This window comes from Carettochelys insculpta, chromosome 4, assembly GCF_033958435.1.
Source record: "Carettochelys insculpta isolate YL-2023 chromosome 4, ASM3395843v1, whole genome shotgun sequence".
In the NCBI taxonomy this organism is placed as follows: domain Eukaryota; kingdom Metazoa; phylum Chordata; order Testudines; family Carettochelyidae; genus Carettochelys; species Carettochelys insculpta.
Genome location: NC_134140.1, coordinates 15537699 through 15563123, shown reverse-complemented (window position 1 = coordinate 15563123; position 25425 = coordinate 15537699). Strand labels below are relative to the sequence as shown.

The window sequence follows — 25425 nt, the reverse complement described above, 5'->3', positions numbered from 1 at the left end:
TTTAGACAGCTGTCAGGGATGTTCTAGAGTGGTAATACATAGTGTTGACATGAGTGCAGAGGACTGGACTAGACTATCTCTCATGGTCCCAGTTCTATGATTCTGTGTTTAAAATTGAGCTTGTTTTCAGGATAAGGGCACAGACTTTCTTTTTCCATACTAAATGGTCAATACTTTTATACAATTACTCATTTCTTTAGCTTTTTGTTGAGTTGTAAATTATCTCTTCACAAGAGGCCCTCCAGCCTTCTGAATTTTAGCTTTACTAAATCTTTGGATTAGTTAATTCTTGTTCTTTATAAAACATAAAATACAAATTTATTTTACAGATAGTTGTAGAGACTAAGCTAACAGTATAAAACACCCTGCTGTGTAAAAAACAAAAGCTTGCAATAACAATCAACTTCAGGGCTTCAGTCCAACAAAGTTTTGGAGAACGTGTTCTCTGTTAATTTCAGACCCAGCATTTCTCAAGTGTGCCTTTCCTACCTCTGTGACTCTGCAATTCTGAATGCTTAACAGCTCACTCCTTTTCCTCCGTCAAAGATCCCTTTTTTTATCTCTCATGTTTAATAACAGGTATTTCAGTACTCTCTGGCTACAGTTACATTACAGAGATCTGTCAACAGAAGTCACTGTCGGAAGAGATTTCCCAACATAATTTCGGTTGACAGAGTGTGGCCACACAAAAGCCAATCAGAAGAGTGCTCTTCTCTGTTGAAAAAGCAGCTGGACTGCCCTGCTGCTCTCTCAACAAAACAGGCACCTGGAAGCACAGCAGATAGGGCTGCCCATTGCTTTAGATTTCCGTTCTGTTGAGAGAAGCTCCCTGCCACCACCCAGAGTGTCCACACGGCCTTTTTGACAGTGTGTTGACAGCGGTGTTATGCCTCATGGCTGAAAGGCAGAACTTTGCTGGTGAAAGTGCTGAATTTTATCACCAAACTGACAACAAAACACATTTTCTGTAGTGATGTTCTACCAGTTTTGTTGGCAAAATGGAGTAGTGTAATCGTAACCTCTGAGTAAGAAGATGGTGCTGCAAGTCATCTCTTCTATTCAACCATCTCCACTCTCTTGCTGATTCACAGATTCAGCCAAAGATTTTTAAGGTCATGAGGGAGCTAATTATGAAATAATGAAGACTGACCTCCTATATAAAACAAGCCATTGAATTTCACCCAATTACTTCTGCACTGAGCCCAATAATGTGTATTTGATTAAAGCATATATTCCAGAGAAGCATACAGTCTTCATTTGATGCCATCAAGAGATGAAAAATCCATCAGTTCCATAGGTAGTTTATTCCAATGGTTACTGGCCTTGGCTGTTTAAAAACTGTGCCCCTCTATTTAATTTTGAATTTGTCTGGCATCACCTTTCAGCCATCAGTTCTTGTTTGGCCTTCCTCAGCTAGTTTGAAAGCCTTCAAGCGCATGGTATGTTTCATAATTTTGAGGCCCAACATCTAGGCTGATTTGCATGCCATAAACCATTGCATTTTACCCAGTTATCCTCTACTGAGCCCAGTCACTTGTTTGTAACAAGCCTGCCTTTCAGAAAGTCCAACAGTCTCAAACCTTTCTGTCACTCCTCAATAGTCTTTTCCTTTTTGTTTCTTCCCCAAACGCACTGCATCAAATGATTTTTCTGCTTTATAGTGTCTTTTGTTTGTGGCCTTTTTCTGTCTTCTCCCTTTGGGACATCTGGAGCCTAGCTTTAACTGTGGTTAGCCCATGTAAACACGACCATATAATTTGTCCTCTGATTCATTTGCTGATGTCTGTGTCTCCCCTCTACATGTGTGTATTGACTGTTATTTCCTCAGTAAACCAGAACTTCCTGCAAAGTCATCCAAGCTTCTAAAGCTTGGTGAAGAACCCTCTTGATCTTATGACAGACTCCATTATCACTTTGGCACTGTTTCTGCTAAGGCCACTTCAGCATGCGCTTCACTCCCATTGACTTGGAGCTAAGCATGTGCTTAAATACCAAAAGTAGTTGCTTTATCCTTGACATCTGACATGTTTCAGTCCTGTCTCCTTTGTTTATGCATCTGCCTATCACAACCTACGCAATATTAAAAGAATTCATCCTTGCCTTGGCCCTATTGTACCTCTTTTCAATCACTTTGTGCCGTAGATAGTACAATGCTCTCATATTACTCTGAAACATTCTCTCCAATTTTATGGAAATGTGGAAAGCTACAATCAGAATATTCACTTTCACTGGAAAGTATTCCTATAGCTCACCCCTCACGTTCATTGTCATCCCTCTCTAAATACAATTCACTATGGATCTTATTTTTAATTGTCCTTGAGCTCTGCATTTTAAGATATCCAGCCTCTTGTGCATTTGGAATCATCCATTCTACTGTACTGGCCTTTCAGTTTGGAATTACTCCCCCAAATCTTGTATTATAGAAGGTTTTGTCTTCAACTTCTGAAACTTTATTTGCTTTTACATTTCTGCTGAGACTCCATAAGATGTTTTGGCACTTCGCACATCAAGGGCAGTATATACTCATCCCTTGTTTAATGAGTACTTGACTTACGAGTACTCACTAAAATGAGGGACATAAATCCATACATTTGTTCACTAAAGGAGTGAACGTCCCCCACTTATGTGAGCCAGCAGTGGGGTCCCTGGCCAGGGTGTGGGGAGACCTGCAGACCCGCAGCTGGCTCTGCTCCAGCCGCAGGGTCCTTGGCTGGGGTGCAGGGAAACTCTTAGCCCCATGCCTGGCTCTGCTCCAGCTGCGGGGTCCCTGGTCAGGGCACGGGGAGATCTGCAGCCCCACGGCTGGAGCGGAGCCAGCTGCAGGGTCCCTAGCCAGGGTGTGGGGAGACCCACAGCCCCGCCTTCCTGCTCCCAACACCCCTGGCCAGCAACTCCCCATGCACATTCCCCCAGCCCTGCCAGCTCCCAACACCCACCCAGGCCTGGAACCCACTCAGCCCACTTCACCCCCACACACACAGGTATTGCACCTTTGCCAATACCCCTGCCCATAAGGTTCATTTACCTTTCAAGCTGCATGCTGCCACTCCTTCCCCCAATTAAGAGTGCCAGGAACCAATCAGAGACTTTTACATATATTTTAAGGGTTATTTAGTATCCCTCTTATAAGTTTTCACCTATGAGCAGAAAGTTAGGAACCAATTGTGCTTGTATAGCAAGGGATGAGTGTACAAAGTAAAAAATACCATCTTTTTAATGCAAGGAAATCCACTGAAACATTTCCAATCAGTACAGACTATTCTTTGAGCAAGCCAAGTCCTTGAAAATTTATGGTACATGCAACATCATATAACTGTGTATTTGTTCTATCAGAACCAGTTTGAAGAAGAGGGTGGTTGGGAAGACCTAACTTGGCTATCTCAGCTCAAGAACCGCGAACTGCGAAAACTGTGTACTTTAAATGGCTACAGTAGCATAGCTTTAAAGGTAACCTAAAACTACAGACATGGTTTGCTACAGAACACTCATTTTTGGTCACTGAGTCCCACCCAGGTGGCAGGGAGTGCAGACTGAGGGAGTACAGGTGTAGTACCCAGAGGCACTGAGCCCTCATGCTAGGGCAAGTGAAGTTGCTGCTCTACAGCTTTGGCTGACAGCCAGCTGGCCTTTAGCTCATGGTAGAGCACAGGGCTTTAGCCCGTATGAGTGTAGGTTCAGTCCCTTGTGGTGGCAACCTGGGTCTGTCAGCATTACACAGAGCTTGCTAAAGAAAAAAGACATTGATCCACACAGTTTCATTTTTAATCTAATCCACCCGCTGGTAAATCCAGTATATAAAGAGACATCTTATTAGTGACAAGTATCAGAGAGGTAGCCAAGTTAGTCTGTAGCTTCCAGAACAACAGGAAGTCTTGTGGCACCTTATAGACTAACAGATATTTTGGAGCATAAGCTTTCGTGGGCAAAGACCCGCTTCATCAGATTCATGAGTGGCAGGGGGGAGCAGTTTCCAGAGGGATCTTTAAAGAGTGGGGTCCCAGTAAGAGGGAGGGCCAGAGCTGACAAGGTCTTTTCAGCAAGGTAGAAATGGCCCATTATCAATAGTATGTATCAAAAGAGGGAAAAAAACAAGCCAAATCAGACGGGGAGATAGGAGCCACTGTCAGAGTCTAATAGGGAGATATTAACACCCAGGGCAAACAAGCTGTTTTTGTAAGCCGCAAGCCACTCCCAGGCTCTATTTAATCCTTGATTAATGGAGTCAAATTTGCAAATAAATTACAGCTCAGAGATGTCTCTCTCCATTTGATTTTTGAAATTTCTTTGTTTCAGTACTGCCACCTTAAATCTGCTACTGAGTGTCCAGGGAGATTGAAGTGTTCCCCCACAGGTTTCTGTACATTACTGTTCCTGACGTCTGATTTATGTCCATTAATTTTTTTATGTAGAGACTGTCCAGTTTGGCCAATGTAAATTGCAGTGGGGCATTGCTGGCACATGATGGCATATATTATATTAGCAGATGTGCAGGTAAAGAAGCCCCTGATGGTATGGTTGATGTTAGGTCGTGTGGTGATGTCACTGGTATAGCTGTGTGAGCAGAGCTGGCAGCGAGGACTGTTGCAGGGACTAGTTCCAGGCCTGGAGCCACTGGTTTGTGATTTGTAGTGGCTGGTGAGGATTTGTTTAAGGTTGGCAGGCTGTCTGTAGGCGAGGACAGGCCTGCCTCCCAAGGTCTGTGAGAGTGAAAGCTCATTGTTCAGGATGGGTTGCAGATCACTGATGATGCATTGGAGAGGCCTTAGGTGGGGGCTGTATGTGATGGCCAGTGGTGTTCACTTGTTTCCCTTGTGAGGCCGGTCTTGTAGCAGGTGCCTTCTGGGTACCCATCTGGCTTGGTCAATCCGTTTCCTCACTTCCTTAGGTGGGTGTTGTAGTTTGAGGAAAATTTAGTAAAGGCCTTGTAGATGTTTGTCTCTGTCTGATGGATCAGAGCAAATACAGTTGTAGCAAACCATAAACCATATTAAGCAAATGCAGCTTAATCGTGAGTAAATAAAGTAGAAAGCAGCCCCACCCCTGAAAAATAAGGAAACACTATGAGAGAGCTGTTGTGCCCACTTAGGATTAGGTATGCATCGCCCACTTGAGTCTTTATATATACACTCTGAAATCAAATGTGTTTGTAATATCAGTACAGTCATTCTTTTATGAAATGAAGGCTTCACTCTTTAAGGAGCTATAATTTAACTATCATTAGAGACTGAGGAACTATAGCCATATATTATATTCAGCTCAGGTTACATTGGTGCAAGATTTCCTATGCTCTTTTGGTTCCAACAGTGTCTCATTCCTGACTTGGAGGCGGGTCTCAGCAACCATCATCAAAAGTACCAGCAACTGCTTATCATGTGTTCATGACATGGACCACCTGTAAATTAAGGTTGAGACTGACACCAATAGCTTTGTTCATATAGTTCACTGAATAGCCATTCCAGGGTAACTTCCAGCCATTACTGACCTTAAAAGCTTAAATTCAATAAAACCTATTGAAGTTAGACATGTACCCTGTTATAGGTGCTTTTGAAAATTCTACTTGGTACTTATATGCATCTTTTATCTTTCATTTTCTGTTAGTCTTTCAAGTGCTACATGACTGCTTTTTTGTTTTGATATGCATCTTTAGATACCTTTACCAATTTGGTACTAAATGCCTAAAACTGCTTGAAATTCAGTGATCAAAGTCTGCTATATGGCACTTGTGAAAAATGGGGCTAAGGTGCCTAAATCACTTTGCATGTTTGAAAGTACTGCAGTATCTACTACCGGCTAGTACAATCAAAAACTCCAAATGCTGGAGAACAGTTACCTAGGATAGATAAATAACTTTGTGCGGCCGGCAGAGGGGTGGGAGGGGTGAAGGGGCAGGAGTGCTTTTCTTCACCTGGCTGGCTAGAGTGATGATAACCAGCAGCCACACAAGCTGAGGAGGCTCTAGGGAGCACATTGATAGGCTGGCTCCTATGAGGTACTGAAGCACCAGAGGCTGCTGGAGGTCACTAGATCCTCAGGTAGATTAGTTGGGCAGGATAGTGCTGATATTAGAGATGGAGAAAGTTAGTGTGGAACCCAGGAAAGGTTGAGCAGAGGGCCCACAGAATAGATTGATTCTTTGGGGCTTTAGTTTATACCTGGACATTTTGGTAGCCTGGCAGGAGTTTGGACTAGCTGTGTCTCAGCTGGATATGGACAGGTTTAAAGTGACAGAGTTTAGCTATCTTGCTGTTGAGAAACCCTATATTCCTATTGTAACATTTCTGACCCACCTGTTGATGGGAAACAAATGTGTCCACCGCCTGTCTACCTCGCCATAACTGGGCACTCAGCTCTCAGGCGTGAGATCGTGGTAGGAAAGAGCTTCTATTTGTGCTGTACTTTTTCTACAGCCAGGTGATGTCTGTCAATAGTGCTCTAAATCCTATGCCCTAAGTATTCTAAAAAGTAACAAAGAATAAAAAGCTACAGGTGAGTTTTTGCTCTTGGTGTAGCTGGCTATGCATCAAAACCAGGCCCTGAGATCTGCATTTCTTGAGCAACATATGAATGCAGTTCCAGACCTTTGGCTTCCCTATGATGCACAATCTCAATTTTGTTCCAAGCAGTTCTTTGCTCGTTAGAACAGGTGCAAATTCAGAATGCAGAATCTTAGCTTTCGAAAAGTCCCACCATAGAGATTAGCAACTATTTGAACTTCTGGATACATGTGGGTGGTGATCTGCTAACACTGGTAAGGATCCAACTGCTTCTAGTGGAACTTCCGTGCTGTATTGAAATTAGGTGTATGTTAAATTTTATAATTACTTTTATCTGTTCTTCTCTACTGGCTGCTCATTGGCTGTGCTGTTGTTCCATTTACTTATCTCTAAGATCTCACCAATTTAGCAGGTTATCTGTGTTTGTGTCCAGAAGTGGACTGATGGAGCTAATAACAATAATAATAATTTCTCAATACCAACCACTAGGTGGCAAAGGAGATACTTAGTGTAAAACTATAACTACAGTAGTTAAACTTTTTTTAGCAGTTATGGGTCTAAACTCTGTTTATGCTATTCCATAAACAGGATTTTTACAAATGCCACTGCAGCGTTAGGTACTGACCACACAGCAGCGTATACACAATTAGAATATCTCTCCATATTCTCATTTCTTATTATAGATCAGCCATTCAGATGTCTGAGAATAAGAAGGTTGTGATAATTATTTCAGTAAAGGGTTTAAGCGTCTGTGTATAAAGGGACAGATAGAAGTTAGAAATCATTTATAAAACTGTGAGATTGTCATTAAAACTTACCAACCCCACCACAATGTTTACTTGGTTGCTGTTTCCAGTAACGATCTCTTATTGTTGTTTGTATTATACTAGTGTTTACAGGTCCCTTGACAAGACCTGCTAGGTGCTGCCCAAACAAACAGTGAGACAGGCTCTGCTCTGAATATATTCCGGTTTAAGTGGCTTTCTGGACTCTGAGGCACAGAGCTAAAATGAACAAGCCTGCGTCACTCAGCAGGTCAGTGCAGAGCCAGAAAAGAATCTCCTGAGAGTACATCTATGCTTACTGGAAGATCGACCAGGTCGGGGGTCGACCTTCCAGGGTTCGATTTTGCGTACATATCGGGGACATACAAAATCAAACAATCAGTTCTCGACAGTTGACCCTTGTACTCCTCATTATTGTGAGGACTAAGGGAGGTCGACAGAAGAGTTTCTCCCATCAACCTCCCTTACTGAGGACAGCCAGATAAGTCAGCCCTACATAAGTCGATCCCAGCTATGCTGTTGTAGCCAGAATTACATATGTAAGATTGACGTTCAGATCTAGCATAGATCTGCCCTGAGTGTCAGTTTGGTTCTCTGTCTGCAAAACCAAATAAAATGAGAGCAATCCCTCAGTTGGAGCAAGTAGGTGTGTAGAGTTTTGCCGATAGTTTTCCCAGCCCCTTCCGCCCCCCGACATTGTTAATTGCTGGATATATTGTAGTGGTCTGGCCAATTTGATATACCTCAGAACAAAGGCACCTAGGATGACATTGAAAGCCCATGTCATCTGGTTATTTTAAAAATCTTCTGTTCTCCCCATTCTTTTCTCATGTATTTTGAATTTTCCTCAAACATCTTCTTATGTCTTTACTTACCTACAAATTATACTGAGCTCATTACTGTGGTGCGTGGGTGCTTACAAAACTCTACCATTTCTGCACGTAAAGGATCACTGGTTCCTTCTCTTCCATTCATCTAGAGGAGTTTCTTTCTTTGTAAGTGATTGTGGCAAGAAGCCAAAGAGGGAAGCATCATATGCCATTCTGAACATGCTGTTGTCCAAGGCACGTCTGATTGCGCTGTTGTTAGTTCTACAAACCTGGGCCGGTTACAGAGAAATCCGTGTCGCCATTCTATAGTTCTAGGGCAGTGGCATGCAAAGGGAAGGTGGGTGGACAGGCTTCTCGGGGGGTGGGGTGGGCGCACAGCATGAATGGCTGCTGGGTCTTGGGCTTATCCATCTCATTAAAAAGGTTGAAATATGTTACTGTTTTTATGTAGGTGTATTCACATGTCTATACCAATTCACAAAGGTTCCACATACATACATAGCACTTCACTGGCCAACAGAAACATGGGAGGCTCAAGACAACACGGCGGTGTACTGTTGAGGCAGATATAAAGAGAATGAACTACAACTGGGACACACTGGAGAAAAATGGCCAAAGACAGACAGAAGTGGAGGACCTTCATTGTGGCCCTGCTCACCAGTGGGTGTAAGAGGCTTTAACTAACTATTCTTGTTTTCTTACACATGCTGACAGAAATTTAGCAGAAACATAACAGAAATTTCCATCAATTTGGATTGCTGAAGAGAGGCTGGGGGGCCCTGCTAATTACAGGGATGAAAAGTGGAGCCCGATGTAAAAAGTTTGCTCACCCCTGCTCTGGCAGACAGTAACAGATAGGGAGGTCTCAAGGCTTGCAGTGTCAAGCAGGCTCTTGGGTAGCTTGGGCCAATCATTATACATTTTTTCTAGAGCCAGGTCTGCAGTCAGGGGAAAACAATCAGTTTCTGATGCGGAACTCCAGCTACAAAAATTGCATAGCTGAAGTCAACGTATCTTAGATTGATTTTTGCCGCTGTCCCCACACAAGAGGTCAACATGAGAACCAGTGCTTAAATATTTGCTAGTTCTCTGGCCAGTTTGAAATGCCTCAGAATAAAGGCACCTTTCATGTAATTGCACGACCATGTCACTTGAGTATGTTTAAAATCTTAAAAAACAGTAAGTACTGGGGTCAATGGTGGTGCTTGGTTGTTCATTTTAGTGCAGCAGCACCAGGCATACAAAATCAAATCCCAGAAAGTCGACTGCCAGTGCATCAATCGTCCCCTAAGTATAGATGTGCCCTTGGACCAATGCGCTACAAGACTGACCGTATCCCATTGGTCACAAATGCGTGGCTTGCTGTAGCCAAAGCCACAGCCAATGGGCGGGGGTGCAGCCTTCTGTAGTGAGGTGGAATGAAAAAGGTGTTTGAATGACTGACCCTGTTTGACAACTTCTATGAAAATGACATGACCTCTAAAGGATTTACTGGCAGCTGTCCTCCCTGATTCAAAACAACTTAAAATACTGCAGTGACTATTTTTCAGGCAATACAGCGTTTCATGCTTCTTGGATCCTCAGAGTTAAATAATATTAATCTGTATCTCCATAATAGCAGGCAGAGAAGCATTTCTTCTTTCTAAAGGCCTCGGGGGATGTCAGCTGCAAGTTTCTAATTCTCCTCCTCTCTCCGCTCAGCAGAAGCAGCAGACTTGTTGATTCGCTCTGTTCCTCACCTGAACTGCCTTTGCCTCAGTGAGCATGGCCACCCTAGCCCTTCTCCTCATTCTCACCATCTTGTTCTGCCCTCCTGTGAACTAGGTGAGACTTTGCTGACCTCAGGTGGCATAACGAGACCAACAAAGAAAGGTCGAGGACGCATTGCATGTAATAACCTGCTAAAGGCCCTAAGTGGCCACATGGTGGACATCCAGTTCCTGTGTGCTTCTCCCTGTCTTTCAACAAATGCTGAGACATGAAATTTAGACCCTCTGGACACTATCCAGAGTGGCCTTCAATCATCCAGTCAGACCTTTTTTCCACTGCTGGGGTTTCACTTACAAAGGGAATAGTTCCAGCTCCCTGTGAAGACTTGAGTGCAGTGATCATGTTAAGCTCTGGGGGTAGTGCCCACGTGATTGATTTTTGCAATGGAAGGATGTGCTAGCACTAATGCAGTTTAGATTTTCTTTCTCGCTTTTTAGCATTTAAAAGGCACAATCACTGTGGCACTGGAGCATGTACTGTACCCATGATAGTATCTCCAGCAGTAAGACAGACCTAGAACTACAGAGCAAACAAAATGGATAAAACAAAAGACCAATTTACCTGCTCATTCACTGAGCATCATCTATCTTGCTAACTGAATGTGGCCTCGGCTGTCAGAAAAAAAACAATGTAGTGCCTGTAATTAAAGATACTATCCTAAAGCTGTACAAGGGGGCTGAATTCAGGTTATACAGGCAACCTGTGACATTTTCTCACTTTTGAGGGCTGATTTTCAACCTTAATGATGTTCATGGAATCATACGGCTGGAAGGAACCTCAGGAGGGCATCTTGTCCAGCCCCCTGCTTCAAGCAGGAGCAACCTCCACTAAGTCATCCCAGCCAGGACCTTGTCAAGCTGGGACTTAAGAACCTCGAGGGATGGAGAATCCACCACCTCTTTAGGCAACGCATTCCAATGCTTCACTACCCTCCTGGTGAAATAGTGTTTCCTAATATCCAACCCATACCTCTCCCTCTAACTTCAGACCATTACTCCTTGTTCTGCCATCTGACACCACTGAGAACAGTTTCTCACCCTCCTCTTTAGCGCTTCGCTTCAGGAAGTTGAAGGCTGCTATTAAATCACCCCTCAGTCTTCTCTTCTGTAAACTAAACAAGCCCAAATCCCTCAGCCCATCCTCATAGGTCTTGTGCTCCAGCCCCTTAATCACTTTTGTTGCCCTCCGCTGAATCTACTCCACCATATCCACATTATTTTTTACTGGGGGGGGGGGCCCAAAACTGGACACAGTATTCCAGATATGGCCTCACCAGTGCTGAATAGAGGGGAACAACTACTTCTCTAGATCTGCTCAAAATGCTCTTCCTAATGCACCCTAGTATGCTGTTAGCCTTCTTGGCTACAAGGGCACACTGTTTACTCATATCCAGCCTTTCAGCCACCCTAACCCCCCAGGTCCCTTTCCGTCATACTGCTGCTGAGCCAGTCAGTCCCCAGCCTATAACAATGCTTTGGATTCTTCCAACCCAGGTGCAGGACTGTACACTTCTCCTTGTTGAACCACATCAGATTTCTTTTGGCCCAGTCCTCCAATTTATCCAGGTGACTCTGGATTCTCTCTCTACCTTCCAACGTATCTACCTCTCCACTTACTTTTGTGTCATCTGCAGACTTGCTGAGGGTGCAATCCAGTCCCTCATCCAGGTCATTAATAAAGATGTTGAATAACACCGGCCCCAGAACCAAGCCTTATGGCACTCTGCTTGAAACTGAGCGCCATCCAGCTATTGACCCTTTGACCACTACCTGTTGGGCCTGACTGTCAAGCCAGATTTCTATGCATCTTATAGTCCAAGGATCCAATACGTATTTCCTTAACTTATGGACAAGAATGTTGTGGGAGACTGTATCAAAAGCTTTGCTGAAGTCAGGGTATATCATGACCACTGACTTCCCCGTGTCCACAGAGCCTTTTACCTCATCATAGAAGCTAATCAGATTGGTCAGGAAGGACTTGCCCCTGCAGACTCCATGTTGGCTACTGTTGATCACTTTCCCCTCTCCCAAGTGCTCCGAAATGGATTCCTTGAGGATCCCCTCCATTATTTTTCCAGGGATTGAGGTAAAACTGACCAGTCTATAGTTCCCTGGATTATCCTTCTTTCCTTTTTTAAAGATGGGCACTGCGTTTGTCTTTTTCCATAACTCATTCCTTCCCCACAGATGGCTGCCTGCCACCTTCCCATACTGCATTGTCTGGGACCATCGTGTGGTAGTTGCGTTTGTCCATGAAGACTGAGGCAAAAAAATGCATTGAGTACTTCTGCTTTTCCTACATCATCTGTCACTAGTTTACTTCTCTCCTCCAGTATGGCCCCACACCTTCTCTGATAACCCGTTTATTGTTAACATGCCTGTAGAAACCCTTCTTGCTACTCTTCACATCTCTTGCCAGCTGCCGTTCTAATTGTGCTTTCACTTTTCTTACTCCCCAGCATTCTCCAGCTGTATGTTTATACTCCTCCTTAGTCAACTGTCTACATTTCCATTTCTTGTATGCATCCGACTAAGGATTTCCCTGTTAAGCCAAGCTGGCTGCCTACCATGTTTGCATTTCTTACTATGCAGAGGGATGATTTGTTCCTGTGCCTTCAGTAAGACCTTTAAAATACTGCCTGTTCTCTAGGACTCTTTTCCCCTTCATCTTCATTTCCCAAGGGATTCTGCGTATCAGTTCTCTCAGGGAGTCAAAGTCTGCTCTTTTGAAATCAAGGGTCTGTATGTTACTGCTCACCCTTCTTCCTTTTGTCCCGATCCTGAAATCTATGATCTCATGGTCACTGCAGCCCAGGTTTCCACCCACTTCTACTTCTCCTACTAGTTCTTCCCTGTTTGTGAGCAGCAGGTCAAGTTTTGCATGGCTCCTGGTCAGTTCCTTCAGCACTTGTACCAAGAAGTTATCCCCAACATTCTCCAAAAACTTTCTGGATTGTCTGTGTGCTCTTGTATTGGTATTGGTCCGGATGATTAAAATCTCCCATGAGAACCAGGGCCTGTGATTTGGAAGCTACACTGAGCTGACTGAAGAAATCCTCATCTACCTCATCTCCCTGATCTGGTGGTCTATAGCAGACACCAACTACTACATCACTGCTGTTCCTTTCGCCTCTAAGCTTAACCCAAAGACACTCAACTGGATTTTCTCCTGCCTTATACTGGAGCTCTGAGCAGTCATACTGCTCCCTCACATAGAACACAACTCCTTCTCCTTTTTTCTCCTGTTTGTCCTTCCTAAACAGTTTATAACCATCCATGACCATGCTCCAGTTATGTGAATCGTCCCACCAAGTCTCTGTTGTTCCAATCACCTCATCAGTCTTTGACTGTGCCAGGGCTTCTAATTCTTCCTGTTTGTTGCCTAGGCTTCTGGCATTTGTGTGCAAGCATCTTACAGAAGCAGCTGATTGGCCCACTTTCTCCTCTTCACCCAGGAAACCTGCTTGATTGTTCCCTCCTCCTTCCCCACTTACCTCAAGGCTTGTGTCACCATCCCCCGACGAACCTAGTTTAAAGCCCTCCTCACTAGGTTTGCAAGCCTGCCCACAAAGATGCTCTTTCCTCTCTTTGTAAGGTTGATCCCATCTCTTCCCAGCAATCCCTGTTCATGAAAGAGAATCCCATGGTCAAAGAAACCAAGTCCTTCCCTGCTACACCACCTACTCAACCACATATTTACCCCCATGATTCGACAATCCTTACCCAGACCCCTTCCTTCCACAGGGAAGATAGACGAGAACACCACTTGTGCTCCGTATTCCTTGATCTTCCTTCCTAGGGTTATGTAATCCGCTGTGATCTCGTCAAAGTTTCTCTTAGCTGTATCATTGGTTCCTACTTGGAGAAGTAGGAAGGGGTAATAGTCTACAGATTTAACTATTTTTGGAAGAGACTCTGTAATATTCCAGATTCTAGCTCCTGGCAAACAGCAAACTTGCTGGGATTCTAGGTCTGGACGGCAGATGGATGACTCCGTCCCTCTTGGGAGGGAGTCCCCGACCACCACCACCTGTCTTTTTCTCTTAGGGGTGGTGTCATAGAACCCCCATCCCTAGGACTGCACATCCCATATCTTAGAAACCTTGGGGATTCCTAGCCCTATGAGGTATCAGCCCCAGTTATCTCTGCTGTATCACCTGTAGAGAGAGGCTAAATGCGGTTACTCAACTCCACTGGAATTGGAGAGACCTGAACTGGTTTTCTCCTCTTGGAGGTAACATGCTTCCAGTTCTCCGCCTTGTTTTGAGCAGCCTGCTGTTCCTGCAGTATTATACGTTGCCTTCTATCCAGAAAGTCTTCATCCTCTCTGATGGACCTGAGGGTTGATATTTGTGCCTCAAGTCCTTTAACCTTCTCCTCCAAAATGGCTACCAGCTTGCACTTCATACATAGAAAATCCTTTCTGTTGTCTGGGAGGAAGACAAACATGGCACATGCCACACAGGTCACAACAGCAGACCTCTCACCAGTCACGTCACTATCCATTTATTCCCTTTTCAGAGAGATCCCTTATTTGTTTCTAGTGCTGCCTTGAAGGGCACAAGAGAAACACCGTATAAGCAAAGGAAAACAGGTATGGGGCTCCTCCCTAAGGCGAACTCTCAGGCAAACTCCCTGTTAGCTGCTCCTGTTCGCTGTTCTTTTAACATATTTCTCTGTGTGTGATTTCATTTTAAACTCACTCTTTACCACTGTAGGTTAATTGATGGCATCAGTTCGGTGTAGCATGAGCAGCTCGAGACTTTGTGAGTGATCAACAGTAGCAAGACTTGTGCCTTCAAAGATCCCTTATTTAAACAGTGTGATGAATCTGCTGAGAATGAACCAGCCACCGCTATTGTCTTGGGTCCGGATGAGAGAGTGATAGCTCAAGAAGAAGGGAGAAGGTTCTGTGGCAGGTGGACAGGCAACTGGAAATCTCAGATTATGACTGTTCCTGACAGTCACCAAGGATGGTAGGTTTAAGAGTTACAGGGCACAAGTACTTAAAATAGGGAAACACACCAAATTACACCCATCTAGCCTCTCTGACATCAGTTTGCCCTCAATAGTGAAAGCTGTTCTTCCACCAGGCTCCATAATCAGCTTGACTTTGGGGCAGCAATGGAAAAACATGTAATCCCTGAGGCAGCAACAGACCGTCCAAGAATTTAAAAACATGTTAAGGATGGTAGTGCAGAATTGAAAATGGAATATCTTATTTGTCTTTCAAAGATCAGTAAACTATGGGAATGTAAACTCCATTGTACCATTATGAACAAGTATCACACTTTATCTGAAGGGCACAGTATAAGGGTGTAAACATTATACCTTCATGAATGTGAATCGGTTTTTGTGGGTTGTTAAAGTCTAAGGGGATATTTATAAGCATCTCTGACACTTACTTCTAATGTGTTTGTAGCCATCTGTGCTACTACCCATGCCTTTAAGATCATAACAGCTATTAATGAACTATGGACCCTATATATATTATTTATAATTAGACCCTTTTCGTAAAGGATATTATTAGCAATAATACAACAATGAGATAACAGATCAGGTCCTAATGTTCTCAAAAAGTAGGCAGGTGAAAACATTAAGACAAAAGCCACCTTAGTTATTTTTCTCTTAATATAAGGAGGCTGGATTAATTGGAAGTACTGACAAAATTTGTGAAAGCAATTTTAAGTAAAAATTGCCACTTCTGGAAGAAGTACACTTAAGGATTTTGTAATTATAAATATTTGCACTGTTAAATGAACTGCATTAGAATATTTACTGGCACTTTATTTCCCTTGAGGAACTTATATGGTGGAAGCTTTGTCATATTGATAAAAGTGCCTGACTGCTTTATAACATAGTGATGCATTGTAATAATAGATAAATCCGGGGGAATAGTAAAGATCAAACATACAGTTAGAGAGTTTGTATTGTAACACTTTACTGTGGAAGGAAAAATGACATTGGAATCAGTAAAGATGAATGTGAATGGTTTTATTAAACTAGACAAAAACATATGCCTGTGAGGAGCAAAACATGTTATCTGGCACTAAACTAAATAGGCTAATAAAATACACATTGTAATTTTTCAAATTAATACTTCATTAGGTGTCCCATGCTCATCAATCATAAACAATTCTTTCTCCTTACAAACATACTAGATATAGGCAGGTCTACACAGCACAGTTATTTCAAAATAACAGCCATTGTTTTGAAATAACTATACTAGCGTCCACACAACACAACCACTAGTCCAAAATAAATTGAAAACAGTGGTTGACTTATTTTTCAATTGGAAAATCTCATTTCGTGAGGAATGGCACCTATTTCAAAATAAATATTTCAGCATAGGTGCCATTATAAATAAATATAGTTACATGGACATACACCTCTCATAGAACTGTAAGGGATGTCGGGAGGTCATTGACTCCAGTCTCCTGCCCTCTTGGCAGGATCAAGCACCATCATTTTTTTTTCCTCTTTCTACTTGCCCCAAATCCCTAAACGGCCCCCTCAAGGATTGAGCTCACAACCCTGGGTTTAGCAGGCCAGTGCTCAAGCCACTAGAACCTATTTTGAAATAAGCCATAGTGTGTCCAATGGCTCTATTTAGAAATAGGCTCTATGGCCGTGTCTACACTACCCCTCCCTTTTAGGACACAGATTGGAACTGGTTAATGAGGCACTGATGTGACTATTCAGCACCTTGTTAGCATAATGGCAGCCAGTCACACTTCAAAAGCGCTGCTTTCGAAATGCAAACTGGCCGTGTGTTGCAGGCACTTTGAAATAAACCCCAGACTTCAAAATTCCCTTATTCCCAAGTCGTTGAAATTAGGTCTGTCGGGGGAAGGCTCAGCTGGGGAATTGCCCTGCACTCAGACAGACACCATCATAGGGCAAGCTATAAACATGTTATTGTCTTGGCCAGCCCAGAAGACTGTGTACTGGAAGCTCTTTGAACTTCAACTCCTCCCTCAATGTGGAGAGAGATATGCACAGCAGGGAAAGGAGCAGAATGCTGTCAGTCACTTCTGCAACTGTCCTGCCCTCAGCCTTCCCCCTCAGCTCTGTTTCTGACCAGGCTGCTGCTGTCATCTGAGGAAGGATGGTAGGTGCATTTCCATGCCTGGAAGGGCAGGTGGTGGGATTGGGAGTTCTTTTCCTTTCCTTGTTGCTCCTCCCAGCAGGGAAAGGAGGAGCACTTTCACAGTCTCAACCCCTGTCCTTCCATGGAGCTGTGTCTCCATCTGTGTATCACAGCAGCAGCAAAGCCTGAGGAGGTGCAGCAGCAAGGAAAAGGGCTGGCCGCTGGGAACTCTCCCATAGCTGTATTGCCGACTCTGTAGCAGTAGGACATGGATTTTACTTGCATCACTGTGCACAGTCCCCCTACCCCTCAAATAATGAATTTGGCAAACAAGGTTCAGAGAAATCAAAACAAGTTTTTAACTGCAATAGCTTTTAAGTGAGTATGAGGGCTAGCAACCCATTCTAAGCAGATTAGGGAACAAATAAAGCAAATATGCAAACTAAGCTTAATACAATGAAGAAAGTGGCAACATATAGTATTTTCTCACCTTTATATGTTGTTTTAGGCCTTAGTTTCACAGGCCAGATGCCTTTTCCAGCCTGGGGTCAGTTCTTTCTTACACAGTCCACTCTTAGGTGTTCACAACTGTCATCTGAGTGGGGAGTCTGTGAAGAAAAGAACTGACCCTGAGTGTCTTGCTTCCCAGCCTTAAACAGGATTTACGTATGGCATGAATCCTTTGTTTCCCAGTTTGAGCCCCACCTCCTAGTAGTAGAAAAATACTAGCCATCCAGTATGGACTCCAGTACCAGGTGATGTGATCACACAGAATCATAGAATACTAGGACTGGAAAGGATGTCAAGAGGTCTTCGAGTCCAGCCCCCTGCCCTCATGGCAGGACCAAGTACTGTGTAGACCATCCCTGACAGACATTTATCCAACCTGTCCTTAAATATCTTCAGAGGTGGAGATTCTACAACCTCCCTAGGCAATTTATTCCAGTGTTTGACCACCCTGACAGTTACTTTTGCCTAATGTCCAACCTAAACCTCCATTGCTGCAGTTTAAGCCCATTCCTTCTTGCTCTATCCTCAGAGGCCAAGAAGATAAGTTTTCTCCCTCCTCCTTATGACACCTTTTTAGATACCTGAAAACTGCTATCATGTCCCCCCTCAATCTTCTCTTTTCCAAACTACACAAGCCCAATTCTTTCAGCCTTCCTTCATAGGTCATGTTCTCTAGACCTTTGATCATTCTTGTTGCTGTTTTCTGGACCCTCTCCAATTTCTCCACATCTTTCTTGAAATGAGTTGTCCAGAACTGAACACAATACTCCAACTGAAGCCTAACCAGTGCAAAGTAGAGCAGAAGAATGACTTCTTGTGTCTTGATGACAAAGCAGTCTGGAGTCAAGATAGTTAGCAGCATCCCAAGAAACATCTCAAGAAGGTGGGAGATTATCATCTTCACAGTTTTATTGTTTCCCCTAATGGCCCATCCAGGCTGATTCCATTCAGTCTGATGGATATTCCCCTGGTATAAACACAGTTGTAATTTTTATATTGTCCATATGCCCAGCTTCAGATAAAGACATGATACGTACATGAAAATAGGATAGTCACATTCAATGAATCATGAACTTTTCAATGATATCTCACATGACCTATCTAGCAAAAAATACATCTTAGTTAGGCCCAGGGCTGTAAAAAAAAAAAAAAAAAAGAGGAGCCGGTACTCAATCTGTGCCCCCACCCCCTCCAGCCACTCCCACAGCTGGGGCTGCCCAGGTGCGAGTACTGAGTAGCGGCAAGTACTGGCACAAAAAACCCCACTGGTTATGTCATATTCATATTACACATATAGCTCTGTGAAGAATGTAGTGCCACAATGTGAAGTGTAGGTTTCAGAATATTAGAGAGACAAAGTGAGTGAGGCAATATGTTTTACTGGATCAACTTATGTTGGGCTGCGTCTACACGTGCACGCTACTTCGAAGTAGCGGCAGTAACTTCGAAATAGCGCCCGTCACGTCTACACATGTTGGGCGCTATTTCGAAGTTGAAATCGACGTTAGGCGGCGAGACGTCGAAGTCGCTAACCCCATGAGCAGATGGGAATAGCGCCCTACTTCGACGTTCAACATCGAAGTAGGGACGTGTAGACGATCCGCGTCCCGCAACATCGAAATAGCGGGGTCCTCCATGGCGGCCATCAGCTGGGGGGTTGAGAGATACTCTCTCTCCAGCCCTTGCGGGGCTCTGTGGTCACCGTAGGCAGCAGCCCTTAGCCCAGGGCTTCTGGCTGCTGCTGCTGCAGCTGGGGGTCCGTGCTGCATATACAGGGTCTGCAACTAGTTGTTGGCTCTGTGTATCTTGCACTGTTTAATGAAAGTGTGTCTGGGAGGGGCCCTTTAAGGGAGCGACTTGCTGTTGAGTCCGCCCCGTGACCCTGTCTGCAGCTGTGCCTGGCTCCCTTATTTCGATGTGTGCTACTTTGGCGTGTAGACGTTCCCTCGCTGTGCCTATTTCGATGTTGGGCTGAGCAACGTCGAAGTTGAACATCGACGTTGCCAGCCGTGGAGGACGTGTAGACGTTATTCATCGAAATAGCCTATTTCGATGTCGCAACATCGAAATAAGCTATTTCGAAGTTGGGTGCACGTGTAGACGTAGCCTTGGTGAGCAAAACAAATTTTTAAGCTTACACAGAGCTTTTGTTCAGACCTGACATTCCTCACTCACCTTGTCTGTCTAGTATTACTTTGTGTGAACTTATGGCTTTCCTTAACTGCCATTCGTTGGTGGGTGGAAGAAAAATATTTGTACTAAATGCAAATTCATATGCTTGGAAAAACAGCAATAGGCAGAGAAGAAGCCAGCCAAAAACAACATGGCCCAGATGCTGCCATGACTAACGCATAAACATATTTTTGCATGCTTGAGAAGTCCGGCTGAAGTCACCGAGGTTTCTGATGTGCATAAAATAAAGCATGCGTGTAAAGGTTTGCTGGACTCACCCCTGTTTTACATGGAAAGTTCAGTTTAGTGATGAAACGAGAAGCTTTGCATTAGTGTTAATTGAGAACCATGATGTCACACCGCAATGAAATACAACTGACCTTTTTATCACCACACAGAAAGAAAATTATTTTCCTTTGCAGAGGTTTCATTTGCTCTAGACTTTCAGTGTGATTCATTTGCCAGCATCCTGTTGTGGTAGGTGTTGTAGAAACACAAGACACAAAGGCAGTATCTGACCCCAAATGCTTACAATATAAGTATAGGACAAAAACCCACAATTGGATATAGACCAACGGGGAAAGACAAGGCAACAACAAGACAATATTGTCTAACTGATGAGCCAGGGTAGGGGAAAGGGTAGCACACACAAGCAAAAGGAAAAATGGGCTAGAAGCATCACATTAGTTACATAATTTACTATTTTTTTTGGTGGGGGGAGGATTACTTGGGAGGGGGCTAGTAAATAGAAAGGGGAAGCTGTGGATGTGGGGGTCAGGGAGATGGTAAAGAGGCAAGTATGGAGGGAAACTGGAGTGAAGAGCCTGAGAAAGGGATGGGGAGGGACAGACGTGATAGACACATGAGGTACTGACAGCATTTGAGCGTGCTGCCAAAGATAGCACCAGGACCATGCTATGTCTGTATAGCTGGGGTACATTTGAATGCTCCTGGCATATTCATTAGAATAAGTAATGAACTGCTGGTGTTTGTGAGTAGGGCAGCACCCACACTGAGCTGCCTACTTAACGGACTAAGCACAGCCTGGGTCAGGATGCTGTTTGGATTTGTAAGCAATACAAAACAGTGTCAGAAACTGAATATGGACACTACACCAAGACAGAGGCTACAGTGTGAAAAGGCAGTGATCTGTTTGCAAATGGCAGGGAACTGGGGAATGGCTAGTCTCTAAGCCAAATGTAGGGACTGCACCACTCATTTGAAAGGGCCTGGTCACCCTGCTCTGACAGGAGGCAGAGAAATCAGCCAATGCTTCACTAATCTGTACAGATAAATCATATAAGTCCATAACTTTATGCTGTTCTCTATAATATGATGAGTGGAACTGGGGATAGAGATTCAGGTTTCAGGGAAGGCCTGAGTTTGGTATGGCTCCACAGCTGAAGAATGTGAACTGGGGCCAGACCACTACTACACAAACATGAGTATCTCAACAGGTGGTTCTGGCCTCTCAGTATGTTTAATTCGGCTCAGTTTGTTTGCCTGCTGCATCATGTCTTGCAAATGTGCAGGGATGCTTTCTGCAAAGGTAGTCTTGAGAAAGTAAGAGGGTGTTAAGTACCTTAGGCTATGTCTACATTGTCAGAAAAATTATCATCAAGGTGAGCAAATAATAATTTATAATAATAATAATAATTTTTCTGATTTGTCAACCTTGATAGCAATTTTTGGACCTCTGGACTTTATATATTGAGTCTGTTCTGGTATGGTTATGGTCTGAAGAAGTGGGTCTGTCCCATGAAAGCTCACCTAATAAACTATTTTGCTAGTCTAGCACGGTTTACTCTCTGTTACTATTCTATCAAGTATGATTTTCTGCTTAAATCCACATACTGCCTTTGTATTTGAAGTTTTGAATATTGGTTATGTATTTGTGTGTTCAACATGTTTAATGCTGGGTGACACCCCCCTCAGATAGGATTCACTTTAGGACTAGACAGCTATTTGTTGATGGCCTTTCAAGAACACTCCACTCTCACAATGGGCCATTAAATAAACTCATCCAGTCCAGATTGCTCTTCCTGAGGATTCCTTAGACAGCAAGGAGCCGATGGCCACCTGCTGTGATTCAGCAAAAAACGTGCCAGGGTATGTGATATGTTCATGTTACCATGGGCTTCATCTTAGACCAGTAACCTTTGCTAGTCTTTAAAGTGCTCCGTGACTGCTTTTTGTTTTGATAGTATATAGACTAGCACGGTTCCCTCTCTGTTACCTTCCAAGTAAAGGGGCTCTAGACTTTGTCTGGGATAATAAATTTCCAGGCACACAGTAGAGGATATAAAAGGACAGTTGAGACATCTTCATATTGTCTCTTTCTTGCTCTAATTCTCTGGATTTAAAACTAACAGGAGCATCTTGAATAACGGACCAAGTTCCTTCCAATCTTTTGTAAGTTATGAAAGAAACTTTGCAAAGCAGCAGGCTGTTGTATCACTGCCACAAATCTGGCATAAGGGCTTTACAATCATTTGTATGTATATGATCTATTGACAGTTTATAACACTATTCATCTCTTTTATTAATAATTTAGTTTCTAAGGTTTGGCTGAGGTGGTCATATTTGGGTAAGAACTGAATTTGGGGATATTGTCTGAGCCTTTGGGATTAGTAAGAACCTCACACAAACTGAAGTAGGTTTTCAATATCTTCTCATTATATTAGATTGTTTTGCCTGGATGGGAACCAAGAACTGAAATATCTAAAGGGGATTGTGTTTGGCTTCTGGTTAACCATTATTGTACTGCACAAGCCTGTTTATTATTGATTTGTGAATCTAAGTACAGAGTAAACCACCAGCTCTGGGGATTGTTTGTGCTATTTCTTGCAGTCTGTCCTACTGGTAGAATTATCAGTGTGGTCTACCCCAGTCACTGGATCAGTGAGGGATCATGGCAGCTGTGAGAGATACAGATAAATGCTGAATCAAGAGAGAGAAAAAATCAACATTACCTTGTCAATTTTTTTAGAACTTTTCATCCTGATGATGCAAATAAGTTTTGAGGTACTGCCATTCCCCAGTGAAATGGGATAGAAATTCTGGGTTTTATTCAACTAACTATGCAAAATTAGCAGCAAAGATATAAAACTACTGTTGGAATGAGCGTGCTGAGCTATGTAAGGTAGGAAAAGAACATGCTGACACTGGCAAGTCAGCCTAAGTAATGTGTCTTTAAGTCCATTAATTTTCATAATTTTTCTTCTGCTATCATTTAGATTTGATAGTCTGAGAGCTGAGTTTAGTTTGTAGCACCTATAACCAACAACTCTCTTTTGGGGATGTTTTGTTTTTGCTCAGCTGCAGTTAAAAGGCCTTATCAAACAGCAAATTACTCTCTCAAACTCCTATAACAGTCACAGGCTCTTTATTGGATTTCTCGTCACTCAGTGAGGTTACAGAATTTCACATTTTCTCCTCTTGCTTTTTTCCAAAAAGCAACATTATCACCTGTCAATTAAGTTGTCCCACCTTGCAAACTGCACTGATAGCTCATTTCGCTCAAATAATACCTCAGTGAGTTTCTTAGATAACTAGAGCAGAGGAATTTTGCTGCTTAAAATATTTTTGAAATCATTTGACTTTGGCTTTTGTCTAAAGTTTTTTTTTTTATGGCATTACCAAGTGCAATTAAACCCTGATCCTGCTCAATGCAGCTTGCAGTTGTTTCCAGGTGGCATTCACACACCAACACCTGTGGGCAACCAACCCTAGCTGAAGAAAGCATTGCAGAATTATTCCTCTCTCTTTACTGGAAACCTTCTTGAGAGGTAAGTCCCAATTGTCTTTGTTTGATGGAGTCTTAGAATATATTTCTTTTGCAATTACTCACAGTTTTTACTCAAACAGGATTTCCAGATATAACATTTAGTATGTATAACACACTTCAGCTGTAGATCTGAAAGTGCAATGCAAAGACAGGACAAATTACATTTACTCATTTCACAGTTGATGCAGATGCTAAAAGCTTTGCCTAATATTACACAAGCTGTCATAGTGACATCAGGAATTAAATCCAGGTTTATGGGCTCAGACTGATGTTCTGTCCGAGAGACCCTGCTAACACCCTTTAACATATATTATGATAACAAAAACAGTCTGCCCTGCAGGGCAAAGATGGCACACATTCTTGTAATTGGACCTCTATAAACCTAGAGGATCACATGGCACCTGAAGAGCCAATTGCAGGATCAAGGTGTATGTAAAGTAGTCAGAAATTCCTGTTTGGATGGTCTCGTTTTTCTTACTTGCACCCCACCAGTGATTCCTCAAATTATGCCCAGCTTTGCATGTTAGCAGGACTGATGAATTAGTTAATCTTCCTACACAGTGTTGAATGTAAAATAAGGGTTGTTATCTGCATTTCATTCCTTTCCAAAATTGAATTTAAAAGTTCTCCAAATTTCACTACTTATAAAATCAGAATCCTCTGATTCCCAGATGATGTGACTTCTGAGCTTACGTAATTGAAAGATGTCTAGAATTTCTCTCTATAAAACACAGATAAATAAAATACATCACAGTTAAGTTGAAGCAAATGCTACATCTGTCTCCCATAGGTACTTATGTGCCCTGTATAGAATCTGAGTATGTCAAAATCTTTTCAATGTTTTTATAGACACAGCACCACTGTGAGGTGGAGGAGTGCTACTCTCTCCATTTTACAGATGGGGAACTGAGATACACGGAGACTAGGTCACTTGTGCAAGGCCACAAAGGAAATCTGTCACAGAGCAAGGAGCAGAACTCGTTTCCCAAGGACGAACCTAGCTTCTTAATTACTGTACCATCCCTCCTCTTTCTGAGCAAGCATTTGCTTCTACCTTGATTTCTGTTTGGTCCTAAGAGTTGGAAGGCTATTTTAGTGGTGGTGGCAGATATATTGCTGCAGGCCGTCATCATGGTATCCTGATTCTACAGGTTGAACTACTCTAGTCTGGCACTCACGGGATCTGACTGGTGCTGAATGAGAGAGTTTGCCAGACCATGAGAGGTCAATATTATCTAGGAGCATTACTAACACTTCCACTCCGTACTGGACTCTTAAAATGTATTTAGGGGGTAAATTACAGCTAAATAATAGCACAGAACACTGAGAGCCAGGACTGGTGGCTGGAAACAAACTTTATGGGACCATGGAACCATTGGCTACAAACATGACAAATGGTTGTCCGGGTAACTAAAATCATGCCAGATTATGTCTGTTGCTGGATGAGAGAGTGCCAGGCTAGAGAGGTTCAACCTGTAGAATTTTGTGGTACGTCTACACAGGAATGAAAGACCAACAGCCTGGCCCAGGATCATATCAGCAGGACTTGGGCTCCAGAGTTGAAAATCACTGTAGATATCCAGGCTCATGCTGGAGGCCTAAGTTCTGGAGCCCTCTGAAGGTTCAGTCCAAGACTGAACATCTACATAGAGATGTTTCAGGTCTGGCACTGAAGCCTTGTGAGCCAGAGTCAGCTGGCCCAAGCCAGCTGGGAGTTTTTTATCTGTGTGTAGACATACCACAAAAATGCAACCTATTCTACAGGCATTTGTTCCCTTGTGTGCTTTTTGCTTTGAACTTACTAGGTTCTGTATTTGTTCATTTCCTTGAAAAGAAGCTGAGATGACTTGTTTAATGACTGTTTCTTCGCAAGAGCCATGTGATGGGTCAGTGTTTTAGTTTGCTGATTGGTCCTGTAGGGATGGGTCACTTAAACTGTACAAACAAACAAACAAAAATTCCTTGGGTTGTTTGCTTTGTTTGTGAAA

At 43.2% G+C, this 25425-nt stretch overlaps 1 protein-coding gene across 2 annotated transcripts in view; it reads left to right on the top strand.

The window, feature by feature from the left end:
- Window positions 1-22520: 22520 nt before the first annotated feature.
- SPON2 (spondin 2) overlaps window positions 22521-25425 on the top strand; it is a 138884-nt gene continuing 135979 nt past the window's right edge. Inside the window, exon 1 of one of the 2 annotated variants that reach the window (XM_074991690.1) lies at window positions 22521-23438. The gene's annotated coding sequence lies outside the window, so the exon portion shown is untranslated. The remainder of the gene's footprint in view (window positions 23439-25425) is intronic. The other variant, XM_074991694.1, reaches the window with a different exon arrangement.